Source organism: Pelobates fuscus, chromosome 3 (genome assembly GCF_036172605.1).
Source record: "Pelobates fuscus isolate aPelFus1 chromosome 3, aPelFus1.pri, whole genome shotgun sequence".
Taxonomy (NCBI): Eukaryota; Metazoa; Chordata; class Amphibia; order Anura; family Pelobatidae; genus Pelobates; species Pelobates fuscus.
In genome coordinates, this window is record NC_086319.1 from 165,209,415 (window position 1) to 165,224,210 (window position 14,796).

Here is a 14,796-nt window from a genome sequence, read left to right on the forward strand (position 1 = left end):
GGAGTGATACTCCCTGGTTATTTGGGATTATTTAGCTATGTGGCACTTTAATTACTAAAAAAAAAATGTATAACTCCCTTTACTCCTGAGTAATTTAAAGGAACACTATAGTCACCTAAATTACTTTAGCTAAATAAAGAAGTTTTAGTGTATAGATCATTCCCCTGCAATTTCACTGCTCAATTCACTGTCATTTAGGAGTTAAATCACTTTGTTTCTGTTTATGCAGCCCTAGCCACACCTCCCCTGGCTATGATTGACAGAGCCTGCATGAAAAAAAACCTGGTTTCACTTTCAAACAGCTGTAATTTACCTTAAATAATTGTATCTCAATCTCTAAATTGAACTATATTCCTATACAGGAGGCTCTTGCAGGGTCTAGCAAGCTACTAACATAGCAGGGGGTGAGGGGAGGGGGGTAGGTGTTACCAACGCCCTCTGGGTCTGGATGGTCCCGTGTCCCCGTCAGGGCCAAATCTATATCCTCAGTTGCTGTGTTTAGTGGCTTGATGTACTAGGTGTATTGTATTGTGGTCAGTCCCTGTCCCACCCGCTCGTCTGTGCGGTCTTTGTCCCCGCTGTATGTCTGGTCAGTCCTTGAGGAGTGTTTGGAAGTCGGGTTTCGCTGTGGTCAGTATCCAGTGTGTCCACATCGCCATGTATGAGCTCTTCCATGCGCCTGAACCAGGCAGATACAGGTGGCGGGGTTCGTTGTTTCCAGTACAGTGGAATTAGGCTTTTGGCGGTGTTTAGTATCCTGATCGTCAAGGATTTTTTATAGGTTGGGCTACGGGCTGTGGTGTGGTGCAGGAGGAAGACTGCTGGGTCCAGTTGGGGAGGTATGTCAGAGAAGCGTGTGAGAATCGCGTGGATCGCTGCCCAGTAGGGTTGGATCAAGGGGCATGTCCACCAGATGTGGAAGAAAGAGCTCTGTGCTTTCTCACATCTCCAACAGTTGTTGGTGGTGGTGGGGTCATAGGAGTGGGTGGCCTGGGGCGTGCGGTACCAGTGGGATAGCACCTTGTATGCCGTTTCCTGTATGCCACTGGATGTCGCACAGTGAAGGGAAAGGGTACAGATCTTTTCCCATTGGGTTGACGAGAGTGTGGTCCCCAGGTCCGTTTCCCATTTACCCATGTAGCTCGGTGGGGGTAGCCTCTTCGCTTCCATGAGGAGGCCATAGAGCGTGGACAGCCCCTTTGCCAGCGGGTCTGGGTCTTGGCAAAGCGTTTCAAAGTCCGTAAGTGGCCTGTGGGCGTGGGCGTTTCTGGTGGTGGTGAGCAGGTAGTCTAGTAGTTGCCTATATTTGAACAGCGTCATGAATGTCGGTCTCTCCGCGGGCATCAGGGACTCAAGCGTCCGCACCGTGCCGTTGGTGGTGGCATGGCAGAGTCTAGGTAGTGGTTTTCCCAACATATGTTGGAACGGGCCAGCGTCTAGTCCGGGTGGGAAGGCGTCGTTGTGGGTCAGGGGGAGGAGTGGAGAGATGGGCGTGGTGAGTGAGGAGGACGTCCCCAGTTTGTGCCAGACCAGTAAGGTCGCCCTAATTAGGGGGTGTGAATTAGCCAGCTGTCTACCCTGGTGGTGGTCTAGCCATGGAAGGAGCCCTATCGGTCTGGTTATCTGGTCTGACTCTACTTCCTTCCACAGTTTGTGGACCCCTGTTTTGGACCATTCCACTATCCTCTGGAGGTGTGTTGCTTTGTAGTAGACCTGGAAGTCTGGGAGGGCCAGGCCCCCCTTCCGCTTGGGTAGCGTGAGTGTGTCGTGTTTGACCCGTGCCTGCAGGTTGTGCCATGTAAACCTGAGGGCCATGGAGCGCAGTGTTGAGAAAAAAGCCTTGGGAATGTGGATTGGGAGCGTCTGGAACAGATAGAGCACCCTGGGCAGGATGTTCATCTTCAGTACTCCTATCCGGCCAAACCAGGAGAGACGGACCTTGGTCCATTCCTCTAGGTCTCTGCGTATAGTGGTCAGGATGGGTTGAAAGTTAGTGGCGTAGAGGTGTGTCAGGTCCCTCGGTATGGTGGTGCCTAGGTATTTTATGGTAGTGTCTGACCATTGAAATGGGAGCGTGTGTTTCAGGGCATCTGCTCTGCTGGGGAGGATCGAGACATTCAGCGCTGAGGACTTTGTGAGGTTGATTTTGAAGTTAGAGAGCTGACCGTAGAGTCGGAACTCTTCCATGATTGCGGGCATGGATGTTTCGGGCTGGGTGACATAAAACAACAGATCATCCGCAAAGGCGGCCACTACGTGTCTCGTCTGCCCTACTTGCAGTCCTCGAATGGTCGGGTTGTCTCGGACTGAGTTAAGGAATGGCTCTAGTGCCAGCACGAACAGTAGGGGGGACAGAGGGCATCCCTGTCTTGTGCCGTTCCGAATGGGGAATGGGTTCGTGAACGACCCGTTCACACATACCCTTGCTGTGGGCGTAGAGTACAGGGCCCTAATCCAACACATCATATGTGGGCCCAGGCCTATTGCCTCCAGTACGGCTAGCATGAAGCCCCAGTCTATGCGATCGAAGGCCTTCTCCGCGTCTGTGGAGAGCAAGAGAAGGCCTTCCCTTCTGGACTGTGCTGTGTGTATCAGGTCAAGTGTTTGAACGGTGTTGTCCCGTGCCTCCCTCCGTGGTGTAAATCCTGTTTGATCTCTGTGTATGAGGTCAGGGAGGTAGTCTTGTAATCTGCGGGCTAGGATTTTTGTGAAGAGTTTGAGGTCACAATTTAGCAGGGAGATAGGCCTGTAGCTTGCACAGTATTCCGGGTTTTTGCCTTCTTTTGGGATTAGGGAAATATTGTCCGCTAGAGTCTGTGTGGGTAGTCTAGTTCCGTCTCGAAGGGCGTTGAGGGCAGTCAGGAGGTGCGGTGATAATACGTCTGCAAATTTTTTATAGTACCTAGTGGGGAGGCCGTCGGGGCCCGGGCATTTACCCTGTTTCGACGTTTTAATGGCCCAGGCAAGTTCGTGCGGTGCGATCGGTTCGTCTAGGGTGTTCGTGGCGTCTCGGGGGAGGCGTTTGTGAATGCATGTGTGTAGATATTGTCTGGTCTCAGGTAGGTCGTCCCCCAAACGGTGTATGGCGTAATATTCCCGTATGGCCGCTGCCATATCTCCAGGGAGGTGTTTTAGGCGCCCGTCTTTGTCGCGGATTTTAGGGATGTATGATTCTGCCCTTTTCTTGGCTATCATGCGGGCCAACAAGGCACCGCATTTGTTGGCGTTTGTATGGAAGAAAGCTTTGGAGCGCAGGTGTGCCCTTTGGTAGTTCGTGTTCATGATGGAGGCCGGCTCCCTGCGCAGTGTCAGTATTCTGGTCCCATCACTTTGGAGACTGGTTAGTTTGTGTCTGGCCTCCACCACCTGTATGTCCGCGATTATGGCCGCCAGTCTAGCTGCCTTTTCCCTTTTTATAGCTGCGCCTTTGGCTATGAAGTAACCCCGGATAACGCATGTGTGAGCCTCCCACACACAGGGGTGTCACGTCAGGGGTAGCGTTGTCTGCAAAGTATTGGGTGAGTTTGGTTCGAGTTTCCGTGGTCACTATCAGGTCGCTAAGTAGGGCTTCGTTTAGCCGCCAGTTACTGCACGTCGGTCTGTAGAGGGGCGAAGTCAACGTCATGGTAAGTGGTGCGTGGTCCGACCAGGTCGCGGTGCCTATGTTCACCGTCTTGACATCCGTCAAGTAGTAGTGTTGCATGAAGAAGTAGTCCAGTCTAGAGTATGTTTTATTTGGGTTGGAGTAGAAAGTATAATCCCTATCGTCAGGGTGTGTTGCTCTCCAGCAGTCTATCAGGCGTTGGTCTCTAAGGGTTTTGTTGATGGTGGCTAACACGTGTCGGGGTAGCGTCGAGGTGCCCGCAGATGTGTCAAGGGTCGGTTGTAGGGCTACGTTAAGGTCTCCCCCCAGGATCAAACAGCCTTCTGTAAACCCCATGATGGCTTTCATCGTCTTAGTCATGAAGCGGTGTTGTCCGGTGTTTGGGGCATACAGGTTGGCTAGCGTGTATGTACGGTCGGCTATCGTTCCCTTAACACATATAAATCTACCCCAGTCGTCTTTCAGGGTTGCTGTAGGTGTAAAGTGTAGGGATTTGTGGAAAAGTATAGCCGTTCCCTTGGACTTCCCTATAGGGTTGTTGCTAAGAAAGCATTGGGCGAACCTCTTGTCAGTCAGTCTAGGGGTCAGACCCTATTTGAAATGGGTTTCCTGTATGAACACTATGTGTGCTCTTTGGCTGTGGAATTGGCGGAGCGCCTGTGATCGTTTTTACGGGTTGGTTAAGGCCTTTAGCATTAATAGAGAGAATGTTGATGTCCGCCCTTGTCGGTGGTTTCGGGATCTGCATGGTGTAGCCCTGATAGGTGCTCTGCCCGGGGGTAGTGGGGGTGGGTAGGTGGTGGATCTGTGGGCTGTGTCGCGTCCCAAGTACCGGGTGGGCTCAGGGGAGGCGCGTCTCAGGGGTGTGAGAGGAGAGTGTTACCTGAGCAGGTTGTGTCTGGTAGGGCTCCTCCCCGAGTCCCCTCGCAGGCACCGCAGCCGAACTTTAGTGCCTAGGAGTAGTTGCAAAGACAAAATAAACACAAGTCAAACAATAAACAATGAAATGCATGGTAAATGACTTGGGTGTAGGCAGAGGTGGAGTCGTCCCGTCCATGTTGGGCGGTCCGGTCGAGTCCCCTTGCCTTTTTTCTGAACACCCCGGCCAAGTGGGAACGTGGCCTACTTATTACAAAATGTCTCTCGGGTATGCTCGGTCCCTATCCAGGGTCCCGATTCAGAGAGAAAAAAAAGAAGAAGACGGGGCGTCTCCTCGCGGGGGCACCTGTAGCGGTAACGAAAACTCCCACGCGGAAGACCCCTCCAATGTCCCCCTACCCGCCCCGCCCAAAGAGTACTCTAGCCCCTGTAGTAGTAGTTATCGTGTGAGTGGGGTGTCGTGAAGTTTGAGTGTGTCGTGCGAACCAGTTGTCAGGCCTTGTGTGCCGTGTGAGGGTGTGAGCTCCGGGGCATGTTGTGTTAAGTGGGGTGTTGTATTGTGGTCCTGTGCCTAAGTGGCGAGTGTTAGTATGGTGGTTGTACCCCCCACTTGCCCTCCCTCCCCCATCCCAAGGTCCCAGTAGCGTGGTCGTTGGAAGAGGTTGGGCCTTCCGTCTAGGACTCGGTGCCTCCAGTCCTGGCGGTCTCAGGATGTGCAGCGGCCCCAAGTTTCTGTGTCTCAGCGGCCCGTGCCGGGTAGTGTGGCAGTGTGTCTTTCCCCCAATGGTGGCCCGGCCGGCTAGGGGCATGTCCCCCGTCGGTGTGGTGTGTGGAGCATATAGTAGGCGGTTGTGATGTACAGGCCGCTGAGTTGACTAGCCCCCCGTTCATGCCCCCCACCCAAGAGTGAGACAAGAATGGGAGTCCAGCAGTTCGGTGCGTCTAGTGGGGTGTAGTATGGTAGGCCCCAGGGCAGATTATAGTCTACAGGCAGTTACCGTGATCGGTGGGGCTCAGAGTCTCTCCGGTGCGGTGCAACTCAACGTGGGTTACCGGCTGGTCGTACCGTCTCCATTCTGGGTCTGGTTCTCCTTCGTGGCAGTGGGGTGTCTTGTGCCGGCCTTGGTGGGCTAGCGTAGAAGTCTAGCGGGTCGGGCCATGCCATGTTTAAGGGTGGCAGATGGAGCTCGTCGGTGAGATCTTGCAGGTCTTGTTGGTTACGTACCGGCATGGGACCGCTAGGTGTGGTGGCCGTTAGGCAAGTTGGGAAAGTCCACCGGTATCTCACCTTCTGTGCCGTCAGGGCCCGGGTGAGGGGTTTCAAAGCCCTGCGGTAGCCCAATGTGGCCGGGCATAGATCCGGGAACAGTTGTATAGGGTGCCCTTCATACGTGATGGTCCCCATATTGCGTGCAACATGAAGTATGTCTTCTTTGAGGGAGAATATGGTTAGGCAGCAGATGACGTCTCTCGGTGGTGCCCCCTCCGGGCCCCAGGGTCTTAGCGCCCTGTGGGCTCGGACATAATCGATTGGTGATTCCGCAGGACGGCCCAGGAGGTCGTTAAATAGGGCGGTGAGCGTGTCAGTGAGTTGAGTTGGGGATACTTCGCTTTCAGGTAGGCCCCTGATCCGCAGGTTGTTTCTGCGGCCCCTATTGTCGAGGTCTTCGATGTGGCGTGTCATGGCTTGCATGTGGGCAGTGTGACTATAGAGCGTGGACTCTGTGCTTGTGTGGGCAGCATTGAGGTTGTCATGGTCTGCTTCCAGTCGTACCTTGCATGTCTGCTCTCATCAATTGGAGGTCCGCCCGGATCGAGGCATGGAGGGCTGCTGTGGCTTGGGCCAGGTCAGTCTTGGTAGGCAGTGCTCTCAGCAGGGCCATCCAATCCGACGGGGGATGTTCCGGGGTCTCCCCGCCAGCCTCGCCGCCCTGGGAGCTCGGGCTCATGGATGAGGCCTCCGAGTACAGGAAGGCCTCAGCGGAGGCCTGGGACGATGGATCCGGCTGTGCGGTCATATATTGCCTGACCCGATGCCTGAGTTGCCGGTGGGCGGGTGCCCGATGGTTTGGGGGTTCCCCCGGTCCTTGTGTGTTTCCCCATAATTGCGTTTGGGGCAGCTTTCTAGCGATTTGCAGGGCGGGCACGGAGGAGCTCAGAGATTAGGCAGCCATTCCGCTCCGCTGCTAGGCCACGCCCCCCGTACAAGGTTTTATTATGTGTTCAGTTACTTCTGCTGAGTACAACGGTACTCCCATTGTATGTCTTTGGCACTATTTCGTGAAGCTACAGTGCCATATAGGACACCTGTCCGTTTAAACATTTACAGTAGAATTTTGAGAGGCGGATTTAATGGGCCTATGCTTCAATTTGGGGTATTATAGCAGTTTGACTGTTTCAAAAAAACTCACAAAGGCCTACCATTTGTAAAAGTAGACACCTCAGGGTATCTCATATGGTGCATATTGTGCTTTCACATGCCCCCATTTTTTCACCAATATATGCCAAAGTATGTGGTAAAATATAATTTTGGGCAATTTTTACATATGGATTACATTTTTGCTGGGCATTTTGTACATTTCATATGTGCCACTAAGTTCAAACCCCCCAAATTATGCTCAGCTAAGTCTTCTGAGTAAAACAATATGCCCAATGTATGACCTAGACACTATTTTGTGAAGTTACACTGCTGTAAAAGAGACATAACAAGTAAAGGTTTTTAAGTGTGAATTTTCATGGAGGGTTTTGATGCTTCCGTGTCCCACTTTGGAGCACTTGAGCAGGCTACATATTACAACTACACTATAAAGGCATACCATTTCTTAAAGAAGACATCCCAGGGCCATTCAAAAGGCATATTTTGAACCTTAGCGTAATAAGTTGCTCAGCTATGTCGGCTGAGTACAGCAATATCCCCGTATGTACCTTTGCCAGGTATATGTGGACATTGAAGGGGCACATTTGAGACACAGCCATTCCAGTTTTTTTTTCAAACTTTGAATTTTTTCGCTGTGTCCATGTCCCATTTTAGAGTATTTTACAAGGCTATTTAATCGAATTACCCCATAAAGGCATACCATTTCTTAAAGAAGACATCCCAGGGCAATTCAAAAGGCATATTTTGAACCTTAGCGTGGGATCATTTTTCCGCTAGCTTGTACCAAGTGTAGTGGTACTAAGCATTTTTTCTGCCTTTTTGACACACAAAGTGAGTTTGCGCTGTATATTTTGCAAACCTTATGTGTACTACGACTGTATAATACTTAATATGTTGCTCAGCTATGTCGGCTGAGTACAGCAATATCCCCGTATGTACCTTTGCCAGGTATAAGTGGACATTGAAGGGGCACATTTGAGCCAGCTTTGAGCTAGCTTGTACCAAGTGTAGTGGTAATGAGCATTTTTTAATGTATTTTTTTACTTTGTAAATCTTTTTTTACTTTTTGTTTACTTTTTTTTTGTAAATATGTGTTTATTGAAGTATTTTGTTGTTCATTTTGTTATTCAACCTTGAGTAAACTTCGATTGGGACACGCAGGTCCCGACAATCTAGTACATTAACGGTAGCATGTAAAAACTGTATACTATCATATCAATTAAGGCGACACGCAGGTCACCATATTACATGAGTATCCTTTCTCTTACGGCCAATATTCTAACATTCTGTTTTCCCAGGGGAGGGCTGGCAGCCTTAGGCCTGGGGGGCAAAACCAGTCAAGTGGCCCATTGCGCCACCAAATCAGTTCACCATCCATGCCCACCTTTTCCTGGTTTTATAACGGATATTGATGTTATGCTAATCAGTAGCTCTTTGCCATACCCACTCCTTCACAGGCTCTGACTTTCAATGTTGTCAGAGCACAGGCTGAGAATCTCTGAGCCTGTGCTCTGACTCACTAACTGAGCGCTGGAACCACGAGGGAGAGGATATGATCTGACTGCACCTACTGCTGGTGCGCACCAGTGGACCACCAGCGAATCGTTTAAATTAAATATGCTGGTGTACCCAACTTGTGAGCTGTGTTGGCCGCCGGGTGCCTCTGTTGTCATGGCACCCTGCGTGACCGCACATCTTGCCCACCCCAATGGCTGGCCCTGCTGACACACACTGACGTTACTACTTAGACATCCCTCAATATTAATACAGACATCAGAGTAAACACCAATAAACTGTGGAAACAGAGCTGATCCCCCCACATTTATAAAGGTTTGCTTAGAGGATTTATTGTAAAATTAAATCATGCCTCCTCCTCTCTCTCCCCAATGCGCTGATCTGTAGGCAGGGAAGAAGTGAAGAGTAATCACAGTCTCCCAGCAACGCCACCTGTGGCTGCATGGGGAACAGCTGTTTAATGTAATGCTTGCAGGACGGCCAGCTGCCGCAGAACCTCTTTGTTTCCGTCTCTGTAAAAGGGCTCCAGGCACTGCTTGTTGTAAGTGTGAGCCACTGTAAATTAGGGGCAGAGGGCAGAGGGCACTTGCACTGCGGTCAAGACGGGTCTGGGCAGGAGGAGAGTGCAGTGCAATCATGAACTCCCCTCCTGTGGGTCACCAGTAGACTGGTGCACCTGCCCAGGATCAGAGCCGGTGCAAGGATTTTTGCCGCCCTAGACAAAATATAAATTTGCCGCCCCCCCATGTGACATCACAATGCCCCACCCATATGATCTGCCATATGAACTAACGCCAGTGCTGCACACAGTGGTGTGTTTACATTAAAAAGCCTGCAGGGCAGCTATAGACACCACAACCACTTCATTAAATTATAGTGTCCCTTTAATGTGAGGTAAATTATAGATTAGTGTCACTAATAATATACTAGATTGCCTACTTACAATTAGATGAGGATGATGATGAGCTGCAGTTTGGCTCCACTGGTCTGGTGTAGAACAGGATCTCTGGAGGCTGTTTGCAACTGTGGTCACAAAATTCAATGTTCTGGGAGAATTAGAAGCAGCTCCATTTTTTGGGGCCTCTTACACAGCTCAAGGTCTGGGCCCCAGGGCCTGACGGTGAGTATGCCCATAAGGCCCACTCATAAGTCCACTTATATGTTCCACCCACCCATGAGTTCGCTCACAGGGAGTGGAGTGTGTAGGGGATGTGTTATGAGTTATTGTAGAGGATCTAATATGTGTGCTTATGGTATGTAGTTTATAGGGATAACAGTTTGTGCAGGTGATGTTTGTGTGTAGTGGAAGCAGTGTGTATTTGTGTATAAGGGATGTATTATGTGTTTCTGGTTGTGTGTGAGGGATGCATTGTGTGAATCTGTGTTTGTATGCATAAGGGATGCAAGGTGTGTGTCTGTATGTGTGTGTGTGTGTTTGCATTGTCTGTTTCTGTGTATGTGTGCAAAGGATGCATTGTCTTTGTGTGGGGGTTGCATTGTGTGTGTGTGTAATGGATGCATTGTGTGTTTCTCTGTGTGTAAGGGAAGTATGTTGTGTTTCTGTGTATGCATAGGGATGCATTGTGTGTTTCTGTGTATGTATAGGGATGCATTGTGTGTGTGCGTGTGCGCATAGTGTGAAAGAGCTCCCTGTCTTGCCCCCTGTCCTATAGAGCTGTCCCTTTTGTCCCTTAGAGCTTCTTAACCCTCCTACTTCTTCTTACTCCCCCTTCTTCTCCCCTCTTCTTCTTCTTCTTACACCCCCCCTTCTTCTTACCCCCTTCTTCTTCTTACTCCCCCTCTTCTTCTTACTCCCCCTTCTTCTTCTTCTTATCTCCCCTCCTTCTTATTCCCCCTCTCCCTCTTCTTACTCCCCCTCCCCTTCCCCCCTCTTTTTCTTATCTCCCCTCCTTCTTATTCCCCCTCTCCCTCTTCTTACTCCCCCTCCCCTTCCCCCCTCTTTTTCTTATCTCCCCTCCTTCTTACTCCCCCCTCTTCTTACTCCCCTTCCCCCTCTTCTTCTTACTCCCCCTCCCCCTCTTCTTCTTACTTCGCCTTCTTCTTCTTACCCCCCTCTTTTTCTTATCTCCCCTCCTTCTTACTCACCCCCTTCTTTTTCTTATCTCCCCTCCTTCTTACTGCCCCCTCTTCTTACTCCCCCCTCTCCCTACTCCCACTCCCTCTCTTCTTACTCCCCCTCCCTCTCTTCTTCTTACTCCCTCCTCCCTCTCTTCTTACCCCCCTCCCCTTTTACTCCCCCTCCCCTCTTCTTATTCCCCCCTCCCCTCTTCTTATTCCCCCCCTCCCCTCTTCTTATTTCCCCCTCTCCCCTCTTCTTATTCCCCCCTCTCCCCTCTTCTTATACCCCCCTCTCCCGTCTTCTTATCCCCCCTCTCCCGTCTTCTTATTCCCCCCCTCCCCTCTTCTTATCCCCCCTCTCCCGTCTTCTTATTCCCCCCTCTTCTTATTCCCCCCTCCCCTCTTCTTATTCCCCCCTCTCCCCTCTTCTCATTCCCCCCTCTCCCCTCTTCTTATCCCCCCTCTCCCCTCTTCTTATCCCCCCTCCCCTCTTCTTATTCCCCCCTCCCCTCTTCTTATTCCCCCCTCCCCTCTTACTCCCCCTCCCCTCTTCTTATTCCCCCCCTCCCCTCTTACTCCCCCCTCCCCTCTTCTTATTCCCCTCCTCCCCTCTTCTTATTCCCCCTCTCCCCTCTTCTTATTCCCCCCTCTCCCCTCTTCATACCTCTCCCCTCTTCTTATCCCCCCCCCTCCCCTCTTCTTATTCCCCCCTCTCCCCTCTTCTTATTGTCCGCTAGAGTCTGTGTGGGTAGTCTAGTTCCGTCTCGAAGGGCGTTGAGGGCAGTCAGGAGGTGCGGTGATAATACGTCTGCAAATTTTTTATAGTACCTAGTGGGGAGGCCGTCGGGGCCCGGGCATTTACCCTGTTTCGACGTTTTAATGGCCCAGGCAAGTTCGTGCGGTGCGATCGGTTCGTCTAGGGTGTTCGTGGCGTCTCGGGGGAGGCGTTTGTGAATGCATGTGTGTAGATATTGTCTGGTCTCAGGTAGGTCATCCCCCAAACGGTGTATGGCGTAATATTCCCGTATGGCCGCTGCCATATCTCCAGGGAGGTGTTTTAGGCGCCCGTCTTTGTCGCGGATTTTAGGGATGTATGATTCTGCCCTTTTCTTGGCTATCATGCGGGCCAACAAGGCACCGCATTTGTTGGCGTTTGTATGGAAGAAAGCTTTGGAGCGCAGGTGTGCCCTTTGGTAGTTCGTGTTCATGATGGAGGCCGGCTCCCTGCGCAGTGTCAGTATTCTGGTCCCATCACTTTGGAGACTGGTTAGTTTGTGTCTGGCCTCCACCACCTGTATGTCCGCGATTATGGCCGCCAGTCTAGCTGCCTTTTCCCTTTTTATAGCTGCGCCTTTGGCTATGAAGTAACCCCGGATAACGCATGTGTGAGCCTCCCACACACAGGGGTGTCACGTCAGGGGTAGCGTTGTCTGCAAAGTATTGGGTGAGTTTGGTTCGAGTTTCCGTGGTCACTATCAGGTCGCTAAGTAGGGCTTCGTTTAGCCGCCAGTTACTGCACGTCGGTCTGTAGAGGGGCGAAGTCAACGTCATGGTAAGTGGTGCGTGGTCCGACCAGGTCGCGGTGCCTATGTTCACCGTCTTGACATCCGTCAAGTAGTAGTGTTGCATGAAGAAGTAGTCCAGTCTAGAGTATGTTTTATTTGGGTTGGAGTAGAAAGTATAATCCCTATCGTCAGGGTGTGTTGCTCTCCAGCAGTCTATCAGGCGTTGGTCTCTAAGGGTTTTGTTGATGGTGGCTAACACGTGTCGGGGTAGCGTCGAGGTGCCCGCAGATGTGTCAAGGGTCGGTTGTAGGGCTACGTTAAGGTCTCCCCCCAGGATCAAACAGCCTTCTGTAAACCCCATGATGGCTTTCATCGTCTTAGTCATGAAGCGGTGTTGTCCGGTGTTTGGGGCATACAGGTTGGCTAGCGTGTATGTACGGTCGGCTATCGTTCCCTTAACACATATAAATCTACCCCAGTCGTCTTTCAGGGTTGCTGTAGGTGTAAAGTGTAGGGATTTGTGGAAAAGTATAGCCGTTCCCTTGGACTTCCCTATAGGGTTGTTGCTAAGAAAGCATTGGGCGAACCTCTTGTCAGTCAGTCTAGGGGTCAGACCCTATTTGAAATGGGTTTCCTGTATGAACACTATGTGTGCTCTTTGGCTGTGGAATTGGCGGAGCGCCTGTGATCGTTTTTACGGGTTGGTTAAGGCCTTTAGCATTAATAGAGAGAATGTTGATGTCCGCCCTTGTCGGTGGTTTCGGGATCTGCATGGTGTAGCCCTGATAGGTGCTCTGCCCGGGGGTAGTGGGGGTGGGTAGGTGGTGGATCTGTGGGCTGTGTCGCGTCCCAAGTACCGGGTGGGCTCAGGGGAGGCGCGTCTCAGGGGTGTGAGAGGAGAGTGTTACCTGAGCAGGTTGTGTCTGGTAGGGCTCCTCCCCGAGTCCCCTCGCAGGCACCGCAGCCGAACTTTAGTGCCTAGGAGTAGTTGCAAAGACAAAATAAACACAAGTCAAACAATAAACAATGAAATGCATGGTAAATGACTTGGGTGTAGGCAGAGGTGGAGTCGTCCCGTCCATGTTGGGCGGTCCGGTCGAGTCCCCTTGCCTTTTTTCTGAACACCCCGGCCAAGTGGGAACGTGGCCTACTTATTACAAAATGTCTCTCGGGTATGCTCGGTCCCTATCCAGGGTCCCGATTCAGAGAGAAAAAAAAAGAAGAAGACGGGGCGTCTCCTCGCGGGGGCACCTGTAGCGGTAACGAAAACTCCCACGCGGAAGACCCCTCCAATGACCCCCTACCCGCCCCGCCCAAAGAGTACTCTAGCCCCTGTAGTAGTAGTTATCGTGTGAGTGGGGTGTCGTGAAGTTTGAGTGTGTCGTGCGAACCAGTTGTCAGGCCTTGTGTGCCGTGTGAGGGTGTGAGCTCCGGGGCATGTTGTGTTAAGTGGGGTGTTGTATTGTGGTCCTGTGCCTAAGTGGCGAGTGTTAGTATGGTGGTTGTACCCCCCACTTGCCCTCCCTCCCCCATCCCAAGGTCCCAGTAGCGTGGTCGTTGGAAGAGGTTGGGCCTTCCGTCTAGGACTCGGTGCCTCCAGTCCTGGCGGTCTCAGGATGTGCAGCGGCCCCAAGTTTCTGTGTCTCAGCGGCCAGTGCCGGGTAGTGTGGCAGTGTGTCTTTCCCCCAATGGTGGCCCGGCCGGCTAGGGGCATGTCCCCCGTCGGTGTGGTGTGTGGAGCATATAGTAGGCGGTTGTGATGTACAGGCCGCTGAGTTGACTAGCCCCCTGTTCATGCCCCCCACCCAAGAGTGAGACAAGAATGGGAGTCCAGCAGTTCGGTGCGTCTAGTGGGGTGTAGTATGGTAGGCCCCAGGGCAGATTATAGTCTACAGGCAGTTACCGTGATCGGTGGGGCTCAGAGTCTCTCCGGTGCGGTGCAACTCAACGTGGGTTACCGGCTGGTCGTACCGTCTCCATTCTGGGTCTGGTTCTCCTTCGTGGCAGTGGGGTGTCTTGTGCCGGCCTTGGTGGGCTAGCGTAGAAGTCTAGCGGGTCGGGCCATGCCATGTTTAAGGGTGGCAGATGGAGCTCGTCGGTGAGATCTTGCAGGTCTTGTTGGTTACGTACCGGCATGGGACCGCTAGGTGTGTTGGCCGTTAGGCCAGTTGGGAAAGTCCACCGGTATCTCACCTTCTGTGCCGTCAGGGCCCGGGTGAGGGGTTTCAAAGCCCTGCGGTAGCCCAATGTGGCCGGGCATAGATCCGGGAACAGTTGTATAGGGTGCCCTTCATACGTGATGGTCCCCATATTGCGTGCAACATGAAGTATGTCTTCTTTGAGGGAGAATATGGTTAGGCAGCAGATGACGTCTCTCGGTGGTGCCCCCTCCGGGCCCCAGGGTCTTAGCGCCCTGTGGGCTCGGACATAATCGATTGGTGATTCCGCAGGACGGCCCAGGAGGTCGTTAAATAGGGCGGTGAGCGTGTCAGTGAGTTGAGTTGGGGATACTTCGCTTTCAGGTAGGCCCCTGATCCGCAGGTTGTTTCTGCGGCCCCTATTGTCGAGGTCTTCGATGTGGCGTGTCATGGCTTGCATGTGGGCAGTGTGACTATAGAGCGTGGACTCTGTGCTTGTGTGGGCAGCATTGAGGTTGTCATGGTCTGCTTCCAGTCGTACCTTGCATGTCTGCTCTCATCAATTGGAGGTCCGCCCGGATCGAGGCATGGAGGGCTGCTGTGGCTTGGGCCAGGTCAGTCTTGGTAGGCAGTGCTCTCAGCAGGGCCATCCAATCCGACGGGGGATGTTCCGGGGTCTCCCCGCCAGCCTCGCCGCCC

The 14,796-nt window shown here is 52.2% G+C and overlaps 1 protein-coding gene across 1 annotated transcript in view; it reads left to right on the forward strand.

Annotated features, from left to right (window-relative positions):
* LOC134601684 (zinc finger CCCH-type antiviral protein 1-like) overlaps positions 1-14,796 on the forward strand; it is a 137,470-nt gene that overhangs the window by 23,501 nt on the left and 99,173 nt on the right. The gene's annotated exons all lie outside the window — the stretch shown is intronic.